Source organism: Sinocyclocheilus grahami, unplaced genomic scaffold (assembly GCF_001515645.1).
Source record: "Sinocyclocheilus grahami isolate Dianchi unplaced genomic scaffold, SAMN03320097.WGS_v1.1 scaffold1385.1, whole genome shotgun sequence".
Taxonomy (NCBI): Eukaryota; Metazoa; Chordata; class Actinopteri; order Cypriniformes; family Cyprinidae; genus Sinocyclocheilus; species Sinocyclocheilus grahami.
Genome location: NW_015506564.1, coordinates 156,126 through 169,320, shown reverse-complemented (window position 1 = coordinate 169,320; position 13,195 = coordinate 156,126). Strand labels below are relative to the sequence as shown.

At 37.3% G+C, this 13,195-nt stretch overlaps 2 pseudogenes; one reads left to right on the top strand and one right to left on the bottom strand.

The window, feature by feature from the left end:
* The first annotated feature begins 2,737 nt into the window (after window positions 1-2,737).
* LOC107569832 (N(4)-(beta-N-acetylglucosaminyl)-L-asparaginase-like) lies at window positions 2,738-8,972 on the top strand (annotated as a pseudogene).
* A 405-nt stretch (window positions 8,973-9,377) lies between these two features.
* Window positions 9,378-13,195, bottom strand: part of LOC107569831 (endonuclease 8-like 3) — a 9,712-nt pseudogene continuing 5,894 nt past the window's right edge.

Sequence of the window (13,195 nt, the reverse complement as noted above, 5' to 3'; positions counted from 1 at the left end):
TTCTCTTTTTTCCCACTCCCCCATCTGACTGGAAGAGGTGGAGGTTCTGGACTGCTTATCTCTAATGATTGGAAATTTAATCATTTACCATCTCTGAGTATCAACAGCTCCTTTGAATCACATTCAGCCACTATTACCCACCCTCTTTAAATCCATTTTATAGTTGTTTATCGACCCCCAGGACCACAAGGTAACTTCGTGGAAGAATTAGATGTGATGGTCTCAAACTTTCCTGAGGATGGTACTCCCTTAGTTATGCTTGGAGATTTCAACATCCACCTAGATAAACCTCAGGCTGCAGACTTCCACACTCTGCTTACCTCTTTTGATCTCAAGTGAGTGTTAATGACGGCTACTCACAAATCAGGCAACCAACTGGACCTTATTTACACACGACACTGCTCCATTGATCATGTACTGGTTACTCCACTGCACACCTCGGATCACTTCCTTCTCACTCTTAACCTCAACATGGTTCCTGACACAACACATACCCCTACACATGTCACTTTTCGACATAACCTACACTCACTCTCACCCTCCCGGCTATCTGCTATGGTTTCATCTTTGCTTCCTTCCCCTGAACAGTTATCATCTCTTGTTGTTAACAGCGCTACTGATACTTTCTGATCCACTCTTATGTCTTGTTTAGACACTGTCTGCCCCTTGTCTTCCAGGCTAGCTCGTACCACCTCTTCTGCCCCTTGGCTATCTGATGTTCTCCGTGAGCATCGTTCTAAGCTCAGAGCTGCAGAAAGAGTATGGCACAAATCACAAAATCCTACTGACCTTAATGTATATTGACCACACCTCTCTTAATTCTCTGCTAATGTCTCCACTGCTAAAAGGACATACTATCTCAACAAAATTAACAATTCACCTAACTCTCGCATGCTCTTTAAAACATTTTCCTCCCTCCTTTGTCCTCCTCCTCCCCCTCCTTCATCAACTCTAACAGCTGACGACTTTGCCACATTCTTCATTAATAAAATTACAAACCTCAGTGCACAATTTGCCACACCACAAACTGTCAAACACATCTTACCAGCAAACATACACTATTTTTCATCCTTCTCTCCACTCTCTGAGGCAGAAGTCTCTAACTTCATCCTTTCCAATCATCCTACTACTTGTCCACTTGATCCTATTCCATCTCATCTCCTTCAAGTAATTTCTCCTGCCATTGTACCTGCACTCACTCACATCGTTAACACATCCCTTCACACTGGAGTTTTTCCTTCAACATTTAAACAGGATCGTATAACCCCACTTCTTAAGAAACCCACTCTTAATCCAACTCTACAGTTTAGAGAACTACAGACCGGTTTCCCTTCTACTTTTCATTGCAAAAACACTTGAACAAGTTGTGTTCAACCAAGTCTCAACCTTTCTCACACAGAACAACCTCCTGGACAGCAACCAATCTGGCTTCAGAAGTGGACATTCGACCGAGTGCCATGCTTTCAGTTGTTGAAGCCCTAAGACTGGAAAGAGCGGCTTCCAAATCTTCTATATTTATTTTGCTGGATCTGTCTGCTGCTTTTGATACTGTGAACCACCAGATTCTCCTGTCAACCTTATTGGATAATGGCATCTCAGGAACTGCACGCCAGTGGTTTGAGTCTTACCTCTCAGATAGGTCCTTCAAGGTATCTTGGAGAGGGGAGGTGTCCAAGTCGCAACATCTAGCTACTGGGGTGCCTCAGGGCTCAGTTCTTGGACCACTTCTCTTCTCTGTCTACATGGCATCACTAGGTTATGTCATTCAGAAACATGGCTTTTCATATCACTGCTATGCTGATGACACTCAACTCTACCTCTCATTCCATCCTGATGATCCGACGATAGCTGCTCACATCTCAACACGTTTAACAGACATTTCTTGTTGGATGATGGACCATCACCAAATCACTTTATCAAAATTTCACCATCCAGTTCATCAACCATAACTCCTTCAAAAACAGCTAGAAACCTTGGAGTTGTGATTGATGATAAGCTGAATTTCTAAGACCACATTGCTAAAACTGCCCGGTAGGAAGATCAGGCCCTTTCTTTCAGAACATGCAACACAACTCCTTGTTCAAGATTAATCCTTAATGAGCCGAAAAGAACGCATGTCACACCCCTGTTCATCAATTTGCACTGGCTACCAGTAGCTGCTCGCATTAAATTCAAGGCATTAATGTTTGCCTACAAAACCACCACTGGCTCTGCTCCCATTTACCTAAATTAATTACTTCAGAGTTATGTGCCCTCTAGAAGATTGCGTTCTGCAAGTGAACGGTGTATTATTGTGCCATCTCAAAGAGGCACAAAATCACTTTCACTGACTTTTTCATTAACTGTTCCCTCCTGGTGGAATGACCTGCCCAACTCAATCCGAGCAGCTGAGTCCTTAGCCATCTTCAAGAAACGAAGAAAGAAAACACTGGGAGATGTGGATAACATCAGAAGAAAACACATCTGTTCCACCTTTATTTGACCCTCTTCAAAAAAAAAATTTTTTTTTTTTTTTATTTCATTTCATTTAATGTCTTGTTTATTCTATCTGTCTTTATTGGCTTACAAGTTAATGTTTAAAAGTCACATCCATGGAGAATATTAATGGATTTTTTTACTTCCAGAACCTGACTATTGTGCTCTACTAGGGGGAAGGATTTCTCAAAAATAAATAAATAAAATAAAATAAAATAAATATGGGGTGCAACATGAGTAAAAAACTGGCCTAGCAACGCCCATGATTCAAAGAGTATTTGCCATCATTTGTTTGCTTCTTTCTAAATCAAGCCGCACTGCTTTTGGTGATCAACACTTGGCATTTTGAGAATGCAGCTAACTCAGGTGACACACTAACCATGACTTTGTCGTGTACGAGCTCTGAGAAATGACTAGACTGTAAACTTCTGTGGTTTGACTCTGTAGCCTGGAGCGCACAGCAGAGGGGTGGCTGGGTTCTGGATGCGGTGGAGAGGGGCTGCGCGCAGTGTGAGCTCGAGCAGAGTGATGGGAGCATGGGGTTCGGCGGGAGTCCGGATGAGCGCGGAGAGACAACCCTGGACGCGATGATCATGAATCAATGGGTAGGAATACTATGTATCAGTATGCTTAACCAGGCACTCACCCAAAAATATATATATATATATATATATATGGTTAAAAGTTCAGTTGTACGATTACAAAATTATGTTTAAACAATATAAACACACATACACATTACACACAGAGATTGTGAAAACTTCAGCAGAACATTATTTTTAATCACTTTTGACACTAAAATAAAGTATGCCAGAGCATACATCACCATTAATATTAATATTTCAATACTATTCAAAATATATGCAAATAAGTAAACTGCTTGAGCCCAGCAAGATTATAGTTAACTGAAACTAAAACGTTACTTTTCTAAAATATAATTTTCGCTACTTGAAATAAAATAATGTTAACTGAAATAAAAAATATTTTTATAACGTAATATTAGAATAAATATATTTTAAAACGTATTAATTTTATTTCAGATAGTTTTCAAGGCAACATTTCTTATTTTCATTTAATTTAACTTGATGTACTGAAATAAATAAAACTAAGATTAAAATAAAAATTAATAAAAACTATATAGAGAAACAACAAAGACTGTAAAACTTTAGATGAGGCAACACATATTCACTATTAACTAAGAGTTTTCCTTTAATAAACTCCTAATTTGCTGCTTATTGATAGTAAGGTAGTTATATAAAAATAAAACCTTATTAAAAATATGAACAAAAACCATAGAAAAATGTCACTGTAACGATATATTGAAAATATCATGCCAAAATCTGCAGCTAACTATACAGTTTGGCCTTTTTGTTTTGGTTATTATAGTTTGCATATTTACTGTTTAAGTCTATACATAAAATTTAATTATTGTGGTTGCAAAATATAAATGATAAATGTACAATCTAAAGCATCCTAGAAAGTTTTAATGTAGACAAAAATGTTTTGCAAATATTATTTGTAATATTAACAGAGTGGTTTAGTGCTTATATAAAGGTTCTTGTTTATAGTTGTAAGGTCAAACATAAGGATTTATTTAACAATATATACCCTGATTTGAGTAATATTTCTAATTAAGGTCAAGGGAAGGCAAAAGTCTCAATTAAATTAGACTCATTTTATTTATTCTTCCATTGTATACATCTATGCATCATCTTATATTGTAAAAGATCTCTCTGTTCCCTCTAAAACCAACATGCATATCAGCTGTGTTTTTGTTTGCTGTTTGTCCCATGTTTAGAGACACAATGGATGTAGGGGCAGTGGCAGACCTGCGCAGGGTCAAAAATGCTGTGGGTGTTGCCCGAGCAGTGATGGAATACACAGAGCACACCTTTATAGTGGGCAAGTCATGTAGGAACTGTACACTCAATGGCCACTTCATGTCTAATCAACCAATCACGTGGCTGCAACTCGGTGGACAGAGGTTAAGTTGTTGTTTACAGTACATCAGATTGGGGAAAAATTTGTTCACAGATGGAGTTATTTGAGTATTAAATGACTATTTATATCTATTTCATATTTATTTCTCAAAATCATGTGCAGACACTGGAGGCCTGGACAGATTTTATATCAGCTTAAAGTATACAACACTTTACATTTTGTAATTCCATTTATAATGTTGTGCCATTCTATTAATTCCATCTGCTCTTTTAATTATAAGGAATTGTAGAGTACTAAAACAGCTTTCTTTCTCTGTGCGTGGGTGCTTAACATCCACATTACAATAAAAAAGGCTGAGTCAGCCTCCCACTGCTCCATTTTTTTCTCTTTCCTTTATCTAATGTTTATTTAAAATCAGCCCTACTATGTTATTATTCCATGTGTTCAAATCTCCCTTGCTATATGAAGTTTAGTAGAACTGAAGATCTTCATGCAGCCACAATCTTTGCTCAAAACATGGGCTTCATGTCTGAGGACTTGTCAACTAACCAATCAATAGCTATTTTCTCCCAGTGGTTGCAGCAGAATTGTCAACCCAACTATAGAAAGGTGAGTCCCCAAAAACCAGGAACCTCAATGTAATCATCACTCCAGGGTTTACCTTTAAAGTTCTTACATTTGGCGTCTTCAAACATGGGTTTAGAAGATGATCCGTGGCAGATAAACCGTTTCAATATACTTCAAATGTACCAAACACCTTTGAAAGTTTTTTTTTTAGATATAAATAAATAAAATAAAAGTTTCAGTCAGTGTTATGGTTAGAATCAGAATTCTTTGTGCATTACGAATCTTATAAAGTGTACAGTGAGAAGCAGAGAGTCATGTTTACCTCAATTCATGCAGACTTTGCTGAGAAGTTTTGGAAGGATATAAGTGTAATCACTGACAAGAAAATATGCACAGTGAAACACAATGAATAATGCATAGTGAGATTTATGAGGAATACAATGGTTGATACCAACATTCTGCTATTGGCACAATCAAAGCCCTATGGAAATATCCGAAACAATACTCTGAATAAATTTTTTTTGTTGGTCTCCATACTCAGATTAAACTGTAAGCGTTGTTGGCCAAGTTAATCAAAACTTTAAAAATCAGAATCTTTCCCCAGAAAACTTTAAGGTGGATAAAGCAAATCAGAGACATGGAAATAGCCTTGCTATGTAATTCTAATTTTAAAGCTTTAAAGTCGTAAAAAAGCAACTTTGTTCTGTGTCCCAGATTAAAGCGTAATTGAAAGCATAATCAGTTATGTGTTTATTTTGCCTTTTTATTTTACAGAATGTTTTTTCCCAGACCCTTCCGAATCATGTGGGCCATACAAGCCCAAAGCCAAGCCGTGGAGGAAGAATCTGGTAACTGTTGATTCTTATTTATTGACATTTTTTAAAATAATTATAATCGGGTCAGACAAAATTATCATTCTTTAGACAAAAAAAATCTGTTGCAAATGCAAATGCAATTTCTGAATGCAGACATGGACCACAGAGTCCAAACTCAGTTTTAATTTGCATCATGAAAAGAAAGCATGATAAATGGGCTGAATACCTTGAGGACAACCCATTGATGCATATGATCTTAGTGTTACATTCTTACTATAAATTCTCATTAGGAATGGGTGCGATTAGTAAGAAAAATAACACTGGAACCCAGTATGTCACTGTAACGATATATTGAAAATATCATGCCAAAATCTGCAGCTAACTATACAGTTTGGCCTTTTTGTTTTGGTTATTATAGTTTGCATATTTACTGTTTAAGTCTATACATAAAATTTAATTATTGTGGTTGCAAAATATAAATGATAAATGTACAATCTAAAGCATCCTAGAAAGTTTTAATGTAGACAAAAATGTTTTGCAAATATTATTTGTAATATTAACAGAGTGGTTTAGTGCTTATATAGGTTCTTGTTTATAGTTGTAAGGTCAAACATAAGGATTTATTTAACAATATATACCCTGATTTGAGTAATATTTCTAATTAAGGTCAAGGGAAGGCAAAAGTCTCAATTAAATTAGACTCATTTTATTTATTCTTCCATTGTATACATCTATGCATCATCTTATATTGTAAAAGATCTCTCTGTTCCCTCTAAAACCAACATGCATATCAGCTGTGTTTTTGTTTGCTGTTTGTCCCATGTTTAGAGACACAATGGATGTAGGGGCAGTGGCAGACCTGCGCAGGGTCAAAAATGCTGTGGGTGTTGCCCGAGCAGTGATGGAATACACAGAGCACACCTTTATAGTGGGCAAGTCATGTAGGAACTGTACACTCAATGGCCACTTCATGTCTAATCAACCAATCACGTGGCTGCAACTCGGTGGACAGAGGTTAAGTTGTTGTTTACAGTACATCAGATTGGGGAAAAATTTGTTCACAGATGGAGTTATTTGAGTATTAAATGACTATTTATATCTATTTCATATTTATTTCTCAAAATCATGTGCAGACACTGGAGGCCTGGACAGATTTTATATCAGCTTAAAGTATACAACACTTTACATTTTGTAATTCCATTTATAATGTTGTGCCATTCTATTAATTCCATCTGCTCTTTTAATTATAAGGAATTGTAGAGTACTAAAACAGCTTTCTTTCTCTGTGCGTGGGTGCTTAACATCCACATTACAATAAAAAAGGCTGAGTCAGTCTCCCACTGCTCCATTTTTTTCTCTTTCCTTTATCTAATGTTTATTTAAAATCAGCCCTACTATGTTATTATTCCATGTGTTCAAATCTCCCTTGCTATATGAAGTTTAGTAGAACTGAAGATCTTCATGCAGCCACAATCTTTGCTCAAAACATGGGCTTCATGTCTGAGGACTTGTCAACTAACCAATCAATAGCTATTTTCTCCCAGTGGTTGCAGCAGAATTGTCAACCCAACTATAGAAAGGTGAGTCCCCAAAAACCAGGAACCTCAATGTAATCATCACTCCAGGGTTTACCTTTAAAGTTCTTACATTTGGCGTCTTCAAACATGGGTTTAGAAGATGATCCGTGGCAGATAAACCGTTTCAATATACTTCAAATGTACCAAACACCTTTGAAAGTTTTTTTTTAGATATAAATAAATAAAATAAAAGTTTCAGTCAGTGTTATGGTTAGAATCAGAATTCTTTGTGCATTACGAATCTTATAAAGTGTACAGTGAGAAGCAGAGAGTCATGTTTACCTCAATTCATGCAGACTTTGCTGAGAAGTTTTGGAAGGATATAAGTGTAATCACTGACAAGAAAATATGCACAGTGAAACACAATGAATAATGCATAGTGAGATTTATGAGGAATACAATGGTTGATACCAACATTCTGCTATTGGCACAATCAAAGCCCTATGGAAATATCCGAAACAATACTCTGAATAAATTTTTTTTGTTGGTCTCCATACTCAGATTAAACTGTAAGCGTTGTTGGCCAAGTTAATCAAAACTTTAAAAATCAGAATCTTTCCCCAGAAAACTTTAAGGTGGATAAAGCAAATCAGAGACATGGAAATAGCCTTGCTATGTAATTCTAATTTTAAAGCTTTAAAGTCGTAAAAAAGCAACTTTGTTCTGTGTCCCAGATTAAAGCGTAATTGAAAGCATAATCAGTTATGTGTTTATTTTGCCTTTTTATTTTACAGAATGTTTTTTTCCAGACCCTTCCGAATCATGTGGGCCATACAAGCCCAAAGCCAAGCCGTGGAGGAAGAATCTGGTAACTGTTGATTCTTATTTATTGACATTTTTTAAAATAATTATAATCGGGTCAGACAAAATTATAATTCTTTAGACAAATTTTTTTCCAGACCCTTCCGAATCATGTGGGCCATACAAGCCCAAAGCCAAGCCGTGGAGGAAGAATCTGGTAACTGTTGATTCTTATTTATTGACATTTTTTAAAATAATTATAATCGGGTCAGACAAAATTATCATTCTTTAGACAAAAAAAATCTGTTGCAAATGCAAATGCAATTTCTGAATGCAGACATGGACCACAGAGTCCAAACTCAGTTTTAATTTGCATCATGAAAAGAAAGCATGATAAATGGGCTGAATACCTTGAGGACAACCCATTGATGCATATGATCTTAGTGTTACATTCTTACTATAAATTCTCATTAGGAATGGGTGCGATTAGTAAGAACGGACAGGTGGCTGCTGCAACGTCTACCAATGGAGCAACACATAAGATACCAGGGTGAATATGACAGCCTGTCAGTATTGTATGTCTCAACTGTCCTGTTCAAGCCAGAATGCATGAGTGTTTAAAACTGGAAGAAAAAACAGAACCTCAAGAACCTTGTTCAATGAGATTTAGCTTCACTGACAGAAATGGGTTTCCAGTCACCTGTCAATAGAGCTGTAGTAAAGTATATGCATGCTGATCTGTAGCCGTGTAGGTGATTCACCAGTGGCTGGAGCCTGGGCTTATGCCGACAGCACAGCGGTGGGAGCGGCCGCCACAGGAGATGGAGACATTATGATGCGTTTCCTTCCTAGGTAATCACCAATCTTCAGAGATTGCTTTATATGAACTGCCTTGATAAATTAAATGTGTGATTCTGCTGAAACTTCTAATGGCTCGTTTCCACCGAGCGGTTCAGTACAGTACGGAATTACTTCCATTTCCATTGTCAGAAGTTGTGAATGGTACCTGCTTTCAAGTAAGGGTAATGTTTTTTTTATCAAGTAAGGGTAATGTTGGCGGTGGAAACGCAAGCCGGATCAGGGTGTACCGAAGCATTGGAAATGCTTTATTAAAAAAAATTATAATATATATATATATATATATATATTTATAAAGATTTACTATAATAAACCACACACACTTACGTTTTCATCATCTCAACATTAAAAAGCAAGCATTGTTTCAAAACCATTTAAAGGTTGTCATGTCCAACTCTTGGATTCAGCAGCCAGGCAGAATTGAGATGCAAGGGCCGTTCTCAGCCCACTGTAAGAAATTACATTGCTTGCCCATTTTAACTGGGCATGTATAGAAGTTGTGGCCATTATTCGGTCCCAGTTTTAGAACTGTCTTATAAGAGTCCGTTTGCCATGATGACACATGGGAAAATGTAGGTCTGCCCACTGTTGCAAGAAGTAGATATGAGTACAGACCACTAAATATAGTTTAAGTTTCAAACTTTCAATTTATTTCTAATTGATTAAAAAATTTAAATTGAATTATTTTACATAGGTTTCCTAATTCAAGTTCATTCTTTCTTACCTCAAAGAAGTTACATTGAGTCTCTCAGGGCAGAGAGCAGGTGTAGAACTGCCTGCCTTTGTTTTCTCCTTCCTTAGTGACCACCCTCAGGGTGCATATGGTCGGTGATTACTTTTGTAGCAGGGGGTTGTGGGTAGGGATGCGTCATTACTCTGTGTGCCCCTACTTAGTTGTGGTGAGATAAGATTCTATTATTCAAAATCAGCTGTATTTATTTTACATTTTGCCATCCAACCTCAGTGATTAATCATCTAGAAATTGTCAATTTATTTTTAATGATTTTTTTCCCCATCTGCTGAACATAAAAGATATTCTAAAGAATGTTTTTAACATACAAATTATGCATGATAAATCATGCAAATTATAATTTTTTTCAATGAAGGGCTGTGTAAAAAAATCGACCGCTCCTGTGATTAGTAGTAAATCTCCAGCACGCGTGTTCAGATGGAGCAGCATTTACTACACAGAGCCATAGTTCACTGACAAACAGAGGTGTAAAGAGTACCTAAAAACTATACTTGAGTAAAAGTACTGATACCTTACAGTGAAAATTACTCCACTACACGTTACAAGCCACCAATTCCAAAACAACTTGAGTAAAAGTCTTAGAGTATCTGATTTTAACAATACTTAAGTATTTTACTTATACCAAATATAGGCTCAAAAATGCACTAGTCAAAGAGACATGCCATTGATAAACTGTAACGTTGTGGAGAAGCTGCGGAAAACAGGCAGAGGCAAGGATCTATGTGCTGGTCTTTCATGGAAAAAATAGAACAAACAATAAGGCAAAAACCAAAGGGAACAAAGAACAGAATGACTGGCAAACAGACAACCATTCCATTCAACAACTCACAAGGAACTAAAGAAAAACTAGGGCTATATATACACACAGGGGTTAATAAGCTTAACAAGATAAGACACACCTGGGGAGACTAATCAAGGGGAACCAATGGACAAACGGACTACAAACTGATTACATAAATGTCCAGGGCAAGGCAGAGATAGCAAACAAGAAAGAGTTGATTTGTGAGGAGAGCAATCACGTTTATTTTCTAAAACCAAAATAAAACTGAACACCTCAAAATTACAAAACAAAACAAACAAACAAAAAACAATATCTTTCAAAAATGTCTCTTCAGTATAATGGATAAATAAAATAATGTTAAGTAAAATTAAAAAGCTGAAGCCTTCTTGCACTGGCTGTGTTGGTTTCGGCCTCATTGCTGTAGTGATGTCCTCATCTCATATATAAAACACCTCTGATTCACAAATACTTGCTAAGGAACTCGCATTCACATAAAGTAGCCTTGGTGTAATGTTTGGGTGAGTAAGGGCAAAACGCACAAGATACAGTACTTTCAGTGACCTGTAATAGGCAATATCACGTCTTTTGTAGCAGAAATAAACTGCTGCACAAAAAGCTAGGTCCATGCAAAATGTAATGTGTAACTGCAACACTCATTTCAAATGTAGTGGAGTAAAGAGTACAGATACTCATTCAAAAATGTAGTGAAGTAAAGAGTAAAAGTTGATAATATCTTTGATACTCAGTACAACTACAAAGTACCCGAAAAGATACACAAGTACAGTAACTAATTACATTTACTCCAATACTTTACACCTCTGCTGACAAGCTACACAAAATCGGCAATGAATCGCCTGCGATTTTGAACGCGGTTTTTCATAGCTTGTCAGTGAACTACTGCTCTGTGTAGCAAATTTACTACTAATCACAGGAGCGGCTTTACTGACGAGATATGCATGAAAATCATATTCGATTTTTTTGCACAGCCCTATTTCATTGTATATATTTTGACATATTCCTATAAATCATACTTACTGGTGTTCTTTGGTTATAGAATATATTAATTAATACAAATATCAGTATTTCACTAATACATCTCATCATAGGTGAAACGCTAACTGTACTTGCACCTTAAAGATCCGATGTGCTGCATGCTTCCTCCAGAAAGTGCTCCATTCATGGTTTTCATTCTCTTGTTAGGCTGAATGTGGTCTGCTGGAAATTCTCTCTTATAGGGCTCATTGCCTTTGAATTGCATCCCACTCACGCCATTACTGGGACTCTTCCACTGCCAGTTGCTGTGCGTGCTCAGACCTCTCATTGTCTCTGGTGTGTGTGCCTGGTTAATGGCGGGAATTGAAGCAGAGTCAGGTTTTGCACTGAGGTTAGTTAGGACTAGAGTGGTGGTCCCAAATGCAGTCTTACGATTCAGCTTGCAGGGGTTTGCTAAAACTGTTGCAGGGGTAGCGGATCAGGTCTCGACTCAAAGGTGAATGTTCTAGCTTTGTGGACTCTTTAGGTACTGAGAAACGAGAGAGCAAGTTAGATATGAACTACACTCAAAAAGTTTCACTTTTTGGACTAATACGTGTGTCCGACACTTACCTTCCGGTCTAGGAAGGTAAATTAATACTTGTTACTTGGTCGATTGATTAAAGTGCAAAGCGAACACGCCCACTCTTCCTCCTGTTGTTTGGCCACATGATCATTACTGCTCGTTCCTCCTTGATAAGCCCATCCAATCAGACAATTACCAGTTGGGAGTTTACTGTCAAATTTAAAATTCAGTAACTAGATTGGATTCTCATGTGTAAATGTGTGTATAGGAAATAGTAGCTATGAGAGGAGGTGCAGCTCATGTTCCCTTCACTTGGATCTCCTGTTTGACAGTGCTGACAGTAGTATGTCATCCCACTGTTGTCTCCCAGTCGACAGATGGTGACAGTTCCACTGCACTGGCCACAGTTTGGACATTTATACACCTTGTTATGCTTGTAAAGCGGGGATCCATTCTTTCTACACTGTTTTGAAAAGCACAGAAATAAAAATTGAATGCAGATCTGACAAAAAAATGTAATAGCTAATTTATTGTCTAGAAAAATGGAGAGAGTATAAAATAGGAGTGTGAAATATCTTGTTATCCTCACAACATGGTGAACTTGTTCACTTGTCAACTGCTTGACCTTTAAAAGCACAGAAGAATTATTTGAAAAATAACACTCTAAAAATATTTTAAACAAGGTGTAAAACATCCATTCAACGGTACCATGTGACAGAGATATTTACTTTTTTGTGTTGGTACTGCACAAAGCAAATTGTACCTTGACAGCCGGGTTAAGGCCACTGTCGAAGAGCGCTTCATTTTTAATTATGTTTCCTACACCAGGTAAGACAGTCTGATCCAACAGAACATCACACAGCATTCTCTCCCTCTCCCTCTTTACAGCTTCTACCGCCTGAGAGAAACTAAACTTGGGCGAATAGATATCGAGAGCCTCCATGACTCTTACTCTCTGCTCACAGTCCTCTGAGACTCTAGGGCAGGGGTAGGCAAGTTCGGTCCTAGAGAGCCGCAGTCCTGCAGAGTTCAGCTCCAACCCTGAAAACAAAACTCACCTGTCTATAGCCTTAGTAATCCTGAAGACATTGATTAGCTTGTTCAGGTGTGTTTGATTAGGGTTGGAGCTGA